This window comes from Mauremys mutica, chromosome 3 (assembly GCF_020497125.1).
Source record: "Mauremys mutica isolate MM-2020 ecotype Southern chromosome 3, ASM2049712v1, whole genome shotgun sequence".
NCBI lineage: Eukaryota > Metazoa > Chordata > Testudines > Geoemydidae > Mauremys > Mauremys mutica.
In genome coordinates this window covers 114,726,782-114,736,668 of record NC_059074.1, presented here as the reverse complement: position 1 = coordinate 114,736,668, position 9,887 = coordinate 114,726,782, and positions in this window count along the sequence as shown.

Genomic DNA, 9,887 nt, shown 5'->3' with positions numbered 1-9,887 from the left:
CAAATACATTTACTACACTTGCATATGAGCCAGAAAATTAAACAGTTTTGAATGGGCCAGCTTCCTTGTCAGAGGAGTGCTGTGCTGGGCAGACTGATAAATCATTTATAGGCTGGGAAGCAAAGAGACAAAGCCAGTCTCTTTAATTGAAACAGCAGCTGAAGCAGGCTGGATGAAGGATGGGGTTTATTGGGGGCAGAGGAGGAGAGGTGGTGCTGTAGCTATACAGTGATTAGTTGCTTGTGCTACAACAGCGGAAATGTCATGGATGTGAAGCCTAATCTGCTAATTGGGGTTACTTTATAATAGAGTAGAAGATCCTCCCATTTGGCTGATATATTTTTCTTTTTTTTTAGAATCAGATCACCGTTTGGCCACAATCCAGAGTACTATTACTAGGATAATGACATGATATTATTATTGATGTCACTAAGGCTCACCTTGCTAGTATAGAGTCAGGGGCAGCTCCACCTTTTTTGCCGCCCCAAGCATGGCAGTCAGGCAGCCTTTGGCGGTGCACCTGCAGGAGGTCCCTGGCCTCGCAGCTTCGGCGTACCCACCGCCCAATTGCCGCCGAATCTAGGGGACCAGCGGCAGACCTCCCGCAGGCGCACCACCGAAGGCTGTCTGACTGCCGCCCTTGTAGGGACCAGCAGGGCGCCCCCGACCCCTGCGGCTTACCACCCCAGGCATGCGCTTGGAGCACTGGTGCCTGGTGCCATCGCTGTACAGCGTGAACCACAATCAGCCTAATTATAGGCACCAGTTAGTTGATTCCCTTACAGAGCTCAGAGGAAGGTCTCTTGGTGAGGTATTGAGGAATGTACAGCTTGGGAAAAAATGCCATGGAGAAGTGATGGTTGAGTGGGGGGTGGGCAGGGGCGGCTCTACAAATTTGGCCGCCCCAAGCAGTCATGCCCGGGAGGCGCCCCCGAGCCGCGGGAGCAGCGGACCTCCCGCGGTCATGACTGCAGAGGGTCCGCTGGTCGCGCGGCTCGGCTGGACCTCCCGCAGCTGTGGGCGGTTCGCTGGTCCGGCGGCTCCGGTTGAGCTGCCGCAGTCATGCCTGCGGAAGGTCCAGCCGAGCCGCGGGACCAGCGTCCCCTCCGCAGTCATGCCTGCGGCAGGTCCGCTGCTCCCGGGGCTCCGGTGGACCTCCCGCAGGCATGACTGCGGCAGGTCCGCCGGCCCAGCCTGCCGCCCCCCCGGGAAAGGGCCGCCCCAGGCAGGTGCTTGCCCCGCTGGGCTCTGGAGCCGGCCCTGGGGGTGGGGAGGTCACGGCAAATGTGTGTGAGGATCAATTCATGTCTATGTTGCTATCTGATTGCCAGGGACTTACCAATACGCAGGGTGGGGTCCTAAGTAAGCTGTGTGTGGGGGGGCTCAACTGGAAGGGGCGGGACTCGGCAGAAGGAGCAGACCCTTTAAATTTCTGGGGCCGTTATCGCCCCCGGAGCCCCAGGGCTCCCGGCTGCCGTTGCTACCCTGGGGCTCTGGAGGCGATTTAAAGGCCCCAGGGCTCTGGCTGTGGTAGCGGCGGCTGGGAGCCCCGAGCCCTTTAAATCACCACCGGAGCCCCATGGTAGCAGTAGCTGCTGCAGCGGCAGGGAGCCCCAGGGCTCTGGCAGTGATTTAAAGGGCCAGGGGCTCCGGTCTCTGTGAGAGCCCCAGCCCCTTTTAAATTGCTGGCCCGGGGAAGCTGCCCGCTGCCAGTACAGTGGGCTGTGTGCCGACTCTTACTGATACGCTGGACTGGAGCGGACCGGCGTACTTTCACCTTTGCTGATTGCAGAAACTGTATCCATGATCAAATATGCCATTGAAACCCTGGCGTGATCTCTTCCATTAGGGTGTATTAATGATTGTTGTTATTTATAATGTGGTAGTGCCTACAAGGAGGGCGCATTCTGCTAGGCACAGTGCAAACATATAACAAAGGGCCCCACACTACAAGAAGGATGTGGATAAATTGGAGAGAGTCCAGCGGAGGGCAACAAAAATGATTAGGGGGCTGGAACACATGACTTATGAGGAGAGGCTGAGGGAACTGGGATTGTTTAGCCTGCAGAAGAGAAGAATGAGGGGGGATTTGATAGCTGCTTTCAACTACCTGAAAGGGGGTTCCAAAGAGGATGGATCTAGACTGTTCTCAGTGGTAGAAGATGATAGAACAAGGAGTAATGGTCTCAAGTTGCAGAGGGGGAGGTTTAGGTTGGATATTAGGAAAAACTTTTTCACTAGTAGGGTGGTGAAGAACTGGAATGGGTTACCTAGGGAGGTGGTGGAATCTCCTTCCTTAGAGGTTTTTAAGGTCAGGCTTGACAAAGCCCTGGCTGGGATGATTTAGTTGCGTTTGGTCCTGCTTTGAGCAGGGGGTTGGACTAGATGACCTCCTGAGGTCCCTTCCAACCCTGAGATGCTATGATTCTATGATTCTATGACAGTCCGTGCTCTGAAGAGCTACGTACTCTGCATTGCACTGAAGTGTCTGTTCTGTCACTTAAAAGGTTGGCCAGTGGCTGGGACAAACACATAAGGTTTTGCAAGATCCCATGAGCACAGCCAATACTCACAGATACTTTGGCGTAGTTCTGAAGGAGAAACTCCTTAGTAGCTGCTTTTGAGTTTGTGAAATCAACAGGGCCGGATTTTCAGAGGTGCTGGCAAGCTGAAACTCCCATTTATTTCACTGATCAAGATGCTACAGCTATGTGCAGTAAAGTTTGTGTCACAAACAGTTTGGGAGCCTGGGCAATAGGCCGGGAAAGTTAAGCTGAGTGGTGCTAGCCCTATTTCAGAATTGGCCATGGGACACCTGACTGACATAACGTGGCAGGCTCCCTAGCCTGCTGTTTGACTTTATTACAGTGGTTCAGCAGCACTGCTGTCGTTAAGGTTGTGTCACATTAAAGTTCTGTTTAAAGGGCCTCTCAAATTGACAGTCTTAGTTCAATTCCTTTGAAATTTTATGTGTTTTAGGATGGTGCAAGGTAGCTTGAATGACAGGGCCTGCAGAGATAAAAGCTCAAAATAAATAGCCATTTTTCAAAATGTTTCCAGGGGGAGGTTGTGTGGTTTGGGGGTGGGGATTTGTGCAGAGCTAGAGATCAAATCATTGATGTGGTGCCAGTCAAAGTGGGTATGTTCCCCGCGGTGCTGCATGGCACTCAGTGAAGCTCTGGGAGACGTAAGCTGAGAACACTGTTTAAGACACTACACTTTTTTTACAGTGTGCATAGACCAATACAGAAAAATGATGACAGCGTTTTCATTCCTGCCATTTTATATGCCAGGGGTGACCAAACTGCTCGTGAGCCGCATGCTGCTCTTTTACAGTTAAAGTGCAGCTTGCAGAACAACCCACGTGTCCCCCCACCCCCTCTGCCTACCAGACTGTTTGAGGGAACTTGGGGCTTCTGCCCAGGGGGGGGGAGGGGAGGTCTCAGGCTTCAGCCCCGCAGGAGGCACCTCCTGGGGATCAGGACTTCAGCCCCACGCCCGCTGAAGCCCCTAACCCCACCACCCCACTGCAGGGCTAAAACCCCAAGCCCTGGCAGGCGCGCCCCGGCTCTCCAACTTCTGAAGGTTGTTGTATGTGGCTCAGATGGTCATTGAGTTTGGCCACCCATTATATGCGTTAAAGCTCGACTCTTGCAAGTGCTCTAAAATATGACCAGTTACTTGGATTGCTTTGAAATCTGGTGTGCCCCATGGGGATGTGGGGTAGCATTAGTGACCCAAATTTAGGGTCATTTGACCAGCGGATTCCTGAGTTGCAGCCTTCCCCCCCACCCGCCCAAAAAACCAGTGTCCTTCTACCACCGTGAACTGAGAGGTACAATTGACTGGTGAAGGCTGTGACCTCACCCTTCCTTGAACATAACTAAGGCCCCCACCTAAGACCAAATGAGTTTTGGATCAAGTGAGTGGAGGTTGCTACAATTTGAGAGGCAAGGGTGGCAGTTTTATTTATTTATTTATTTATTTATTTATTTATTTATTTATTTATTTTGCGAGGGGAATGTAGTCAAAGTAGTTGGAGGAAAAAATTTGAAGCCAAAGCTTCCTGGGTGGGAGGGGTATTGGGGCAGAGGGGTTTGAGCAGCAGTGAGGGGAGGGCGTTACAGGAAGGAGGGATAAATGGGGATAGGTGGTAGGGGAGGGGAGACAGGTTGGGGGCTCAAGTGAGGAGGTGTGGGACCGTGGTAAGGGGGATGTGTGGATGAGCGGCAGGGGCCTGGGGAAAGACTAGGGGCGGGGATACCTGTCAGCCCCACATGCTCCGCTCCCATGTGTGTGCCCTTGTCCCTTGAGGGGGTGTCTGAGAGCCCTGCCTTGCCCCCTCACCATGCTGTGATATGGGGCCATGCCCTTCTGTGAATGTCTGAGCCCCTCTCACTGCCTCCTTGGTGTATGCCAGGAGCTGGGGGTCCTGTGCCCATCTAGAGGGGTTGAATTCTAATGCCCCTCACATGAGCTGGATTTGTGAAGAGGCGTCTTGCCCTTTTGGGAGGGTCTGCCAGGTTTTCTCCATGTGAGCCAGGATCTGGCTGGAGAGCTGAGAACAGGCATAGTTCATGCACAGCTCTAAAGCCCATAAGAGTGGGATGGAAACACTCACTGAGGTGAATGGAGCTGTTCACATGGCTCAGAGCTATTGTTTTGGGTTGTATTCATCCCCATGGGGTGAGCTCATTCAGTTGAGAAACATCACATTGAGATCAACAGGCCACTTTGCACTTTGCAGAGCCTCCTATGGTGCATATGGATGTGCAGATGCACCGTTTCCCTCCACCGCCCCTCTGTCCTTCCTGTTTAAAGGACAACTGCTCTAAAATCTGCCTGCTTGCACCAGTTTTCTTGATGTGCTGTGCCTTGTGGAAGGGTTAGTGACCCATTCATGCAGTCATTTGAGCCAGGCATTCCAGAGATATAAGCCCAACCTAGCCATTTTTCAAAAAGTTTCTTGCTGTTTTGGTTTGGGTTTTTTTGGGTGCAGCACTAGCACTCACATTATTGCATGATGCAAGTCAAAATGGTCTCAGCCACTCAATTATTACCCAAGGTAGGTCCTGACGCCCACTAAGTCTTTGGGGGAACCCAAATTGTGACCAGCCTTTGAGCACATGCTAACTTCTTTGCTTGCATAGATGTGCAATGTGGACGGAATACAGTGTGATGTTCCAATAAAGAAAAAAAATCATGGCAGGTTTCTGTGCAGCCACTCTGTGTTTGCTGGATAGTTGGCGGAAATGTACCACTTGGTGAACTCCCCGCCACCACTCTGTCTAGACCCAATCTTTGTGCACCTAGGCAATAAAGATTTTAATAACTCATGTTATTTGAGAAAAGTAGGGGCTTGGGGAAGAAGTGACGGAGTCATCTTTTCCGGGACTGACTGTGCCGGCCAATCGCACCAGCCCACAGGGTGCCCTCTCCCCCAGTGCAGGGCCTGGAGCGGGCGATTCAATTGGCCCTACCCAAGGGATGGTGAGTGTGAGGTCAACGATAGTAGATGATAGCGAATGGGTGGGGGTGGGCAGCCTTTGTTGCTGTCCTTTAATAGTATTAGCTTGAATCCTGTGGGTGAGCCTGAATGGTTTGTAAAAGGCAGCGATGACAGGCTTGTTCCTTTCAGCAACTGTGGGTTGGCAGAGTAAAGGTGTTGGGGGATGGGGGTGGGACGTGATTGGCTTGCTGTAATGCTGCCCTCTGTCAGCAGTGTCCTGAAGGCAATCTGAACTGTGCAGTACCTGCTTTCAGCCGATTTTGGTCAACTCAGCGTTCTGCAAGGGGATGCCCTCCCTATACCCAACTACCCTCTAACTGTGCATTAATGGAAGGTTTAGCCACATGCAATGACATTTCAAATAATGATTTGGGACTGGCACCATGATGGGCTTGACACTGAGCCACAGACCATTATGTTCACATCCCTGGCTGCGCTGTGCTCTGTCAGTGAGGTATGCAGTAGCATTTGCAGCCCTGTGCATGGTGTGTCTGGTGCCAGCAGCCAGGAACAGGAGCACTGGTTGCCCCACTGCCAGCTCAGGCCATGTGACCAAACTTGAGTGAGTGCCATTGTGACCCCAGTCATGGAGGGAGGGGACACTGCTCAGCCTTGGCTCTGTGGCCCCTCCATCACAGTGAAAAGGCCATGGGGGGGGCGAAAATTGAGAGAGTGGTGCTGTGATTCCCCCACCCCACGCACTGGGGGAAATCACATCCCGGTGAATGAGGGGAGTGACACTGCATCAGAATGGGGTTGGCTGGAATGCAGGGCTGAGCTTGGTATGGACTTGGTGGGTGAGGAGCTAAGGCCAGGGGTTGCACCATGGCTGACTCCACAGAGACTGATGGGAAAAATTTCTTGGGTTGGCCCTGGAAGTGTGTGAACCAAATTAGCAATCTTAAAACAGTTTTCAGTGATCAGACGACATCCCATTTGTGATTTACAAATATAGCGTCAGATTGATCAAATGGATAGATAAAACTAGATGCTTCCAGTGAGTGCAGCTAGATTGTGAGCCAATCCTGTGATATGAGATATTACTTCAGTTCATGTCCGTTGGCTTATGCGTTTGATCACATACAGATGTGCAATCAAGCTAAATCTTTGGCAACTCCTTCACGTGTCCCAAGGCATATTTGTGAGGGTGACTGTGTGGGGAATGACTGAGGCGGTGTTTCCTAGTGAATAGAGCACTGGACTAGAACTCAAGAAACCTGGATTCTATTCCCAGCTCTGCCACAGGCCTGCTGCACAACTCTGGGCAAGTTACGTTCCCTGATGTGCCTCAGTTTCCCCACCTGTAAAATAGGGATGAGGCTGCTGCTCTCCTTTCTAAATCATTTTGCGATCTGCTGATAAAAAGCACTTTAAATGAGCTGGGTATTATGTTATTCACAACCTGGTTTTCTGATCGCTAAATGCAGTACCGGTAAAATGTTTTGTGTTGGTTTGGGTTTTTTTTGGGGGGGGTGGGGAGGACCACTGTTCATTTCTGGTAGAAAAGCCCAGTGCTGGCCCTCAAAGAGCCAAAGCTTCCTTTTAAAACAAATAGCTCATATGCAATCATGTTGGGCAGGCTGCAGAGTGATCTGTTACTCATATGTAGAAAACATGCTTCAGATCTTGACCAAATTATTTATAATCTTCCAGGGATAATATCCTTATTGGTTCCTATGCTGGGCTATGTAGTGTGAAAAATTACATTGCTTAGAAGCCAAAATGAAGCATTGCGCAGCAGGGAAAAATATAATCCAAAAGCACACCTGTAGGGTGGGATTCACAAAGGCACCTAATTTCAGTTGATGTCATCCAAAATTAACTGAAATCAATGGGAGTTAGGCACCTAAACAGCTTTGTGAATCCCATGCTTACTGAATGTACAGGCTCACAATCAGCGGAGCCAATAGTCCCTTCCTGAATTAGCACTGCAAAGAGATTTTTTTCGAAAAAAATCACAGCACAGAATCTAATCTAATATACATGTTGCTGCCTTGATTGTGCTCAGAGACACACAATTATTTTGAGGCTATCCCTGTATTTTTTTTTGCAAAGGGTAAAGTCTTCACTAGGAAAGAGATGTGTTCTTACACGTATTAGCAAACACAAGACAACACCCGAGTTTTCAGTCTACGCTCCTCTGCAGTCTTTACCTTGACCTGCTAAGGTAGTGAAAAACCACGAACAACCTTGTCTTCGCTAGGATGCACTTAGTAATATTTGGTAAGAGCAGACCTTTTGGTAATGAGGCATCTTGAGAGTCCACTTAGGCATGAATACTCCCAGGAAATAAAAGAATCTAGATTTGGCTAGACTGTGGAAATAAATGTATTTTAAACATCACTTAAGAACATAAGAGCGGCCATACTGGGTCAGACCAAAGGTCCATCCAGCCCAGTGGCCTGTTTACTGACAGTGGCCAATGCCAGGTGCCCCAGAGGGAGTGAACTGATCAGGTGATCTCTCTCCTGCCATCCATCGCCACCCTCTGACAAACAGAGGCTAGGGACACCATTCCTTACCCATCCTGGCTAATAGCCATTAATGGACTTAACCTCCATGAATTTATCTAGTTCTCTTTTAAACCCTGTTATAGTCCTAGCCTTCACAACCTCCTCAGGTAAGGAGTTTCACAGGTTGACTGTGCACTGTGTGAAGAAGAACTTCCTTTTATTTGTTTTAAACCTGCTGCCCATTAATTTCATTTGGTGACCCCTAGTTCTTATATTATGGGACCAAGTAAATAACTTTTCCTTATCCACTTTCTCCACATCACTCATGATTTTATATACCTCTATCACAGGGGTGGGCAAACTACGGTCCACGGGCTGGATCCGGCCCCTCAGGGCTTTGGATCTGGCCCACCGGATTGCCCCCTATGGCGCTATGGGCCCTGTGCCGCTCTCAGAAGCAGCTGGCACCATGTCCCTGAGGCCCCCAGGTGGGAGAAGCAGAGGGCTCCATGCGTTGCCCTTGCCTCCAGGCACCGCCCCCTGTAGCTCCCATTGGCTGGGAATGGGGAACTGCGGCCAATGGGAGCTTCAGGGGAGGTACCTGGAGCCCTCCGCCCTCCCTCCCCCAGGAGCCACAGCGCTTCCTGGAGCAGCACGGGCCAGGGACAGAGCGGGTATGCAGGGAGCCTGCCCTGGCCCTGGTGCACGCCGCTGCCACCCCGGAGCCATTTTAGGTAAGCAGCACCGGGCTGGAGCCTGAACCCCTTCTGCACCCTGCCCAACTCCCTGCCCTAAGCCCCCTGCATGCACCTCGCACCCCTCCTGCACCCCCAACCCCCTGCCCTGAGCCCCCTCCCCCAGTCCACACCCCTCCTGCACCCCTGCCCTGAGCCTCACCCTGCACTCTGCACTCCTCCTGCACCCCAACCCCCTTCCCTGAGCCCCCTCATACACTCTGAACCCTCCTCTGCTCCAATCCCTTGCCCTGAGCCCCTTCCTGCACACCGCACCCCCTCCCACACCCCACACTCTCTCCTGCACCCCAACCTCCTGCCCCAGCCCTGCATACAATTTCCCCACCCAGATGTGGCCCTTGGCCCAAAAAGTTTGCCCACCCCTGCTCTATTATATCCCGCATAGTCTCCTCTTTTCCAAGCTGAAAAGTCCTAGCCTCTTTAATCTCTCCTCATATGGGACCCTCTCCAAACCCCTAATCATTTTAGTTGCCCTTTTCTGAACTTTTTCTAATGCCAGTATATCTTTTTTGAGATGAGGAGACCACATCTGTACACAGTATTCAAGATGTGGGTGTACAATGGATTTATATAAGGGCAATAAGATAGTCTCCGTCTTATTCTCTATCCCTTTTTTAATGATTCCTAACATCCTGTTTGCTTTTTTGACTGCCACTGCACACTGCGTGGACGTCTTTAGAGAACTATCCACGATGACTCCAAGATCTCTTTCCTGATTAATTGTAGCTAAATTAGCCCCCATCACATTGTATGTATAGTTGGGGTTATTTTTTCCAATGTACATTACTTTACATTTATCCACATTATATTTATTTGCCATTTTGTTGCCCAATCACTTAGTTTTGGGAGATCTTTCTGAAGTTCTTCAGTCTGCTTTGGTCTTAACTATCTTGAGCAGTTTAGTATCATCTGCAAACTTTGCCACCTCACTGTTTACCCCTTTCTCCAGATCATTTATGAATAAGTTGAATAGGATTGGTCCTAGGACTGACCCTTGGGGAACACGACTAGTTACTCCCTCCATTCTGAAAATTCACCATTTATTCCTACCCTTTGTTCCCTGTCTTTTAACCAGTTCTTAATCCATGAAAGGATCTTCCCTCTTATCCCATGACAACTTAATTTATGTAAGAGCGTTTCGTGAGGGACCTTGTCAAAGGCTTTCTGGAA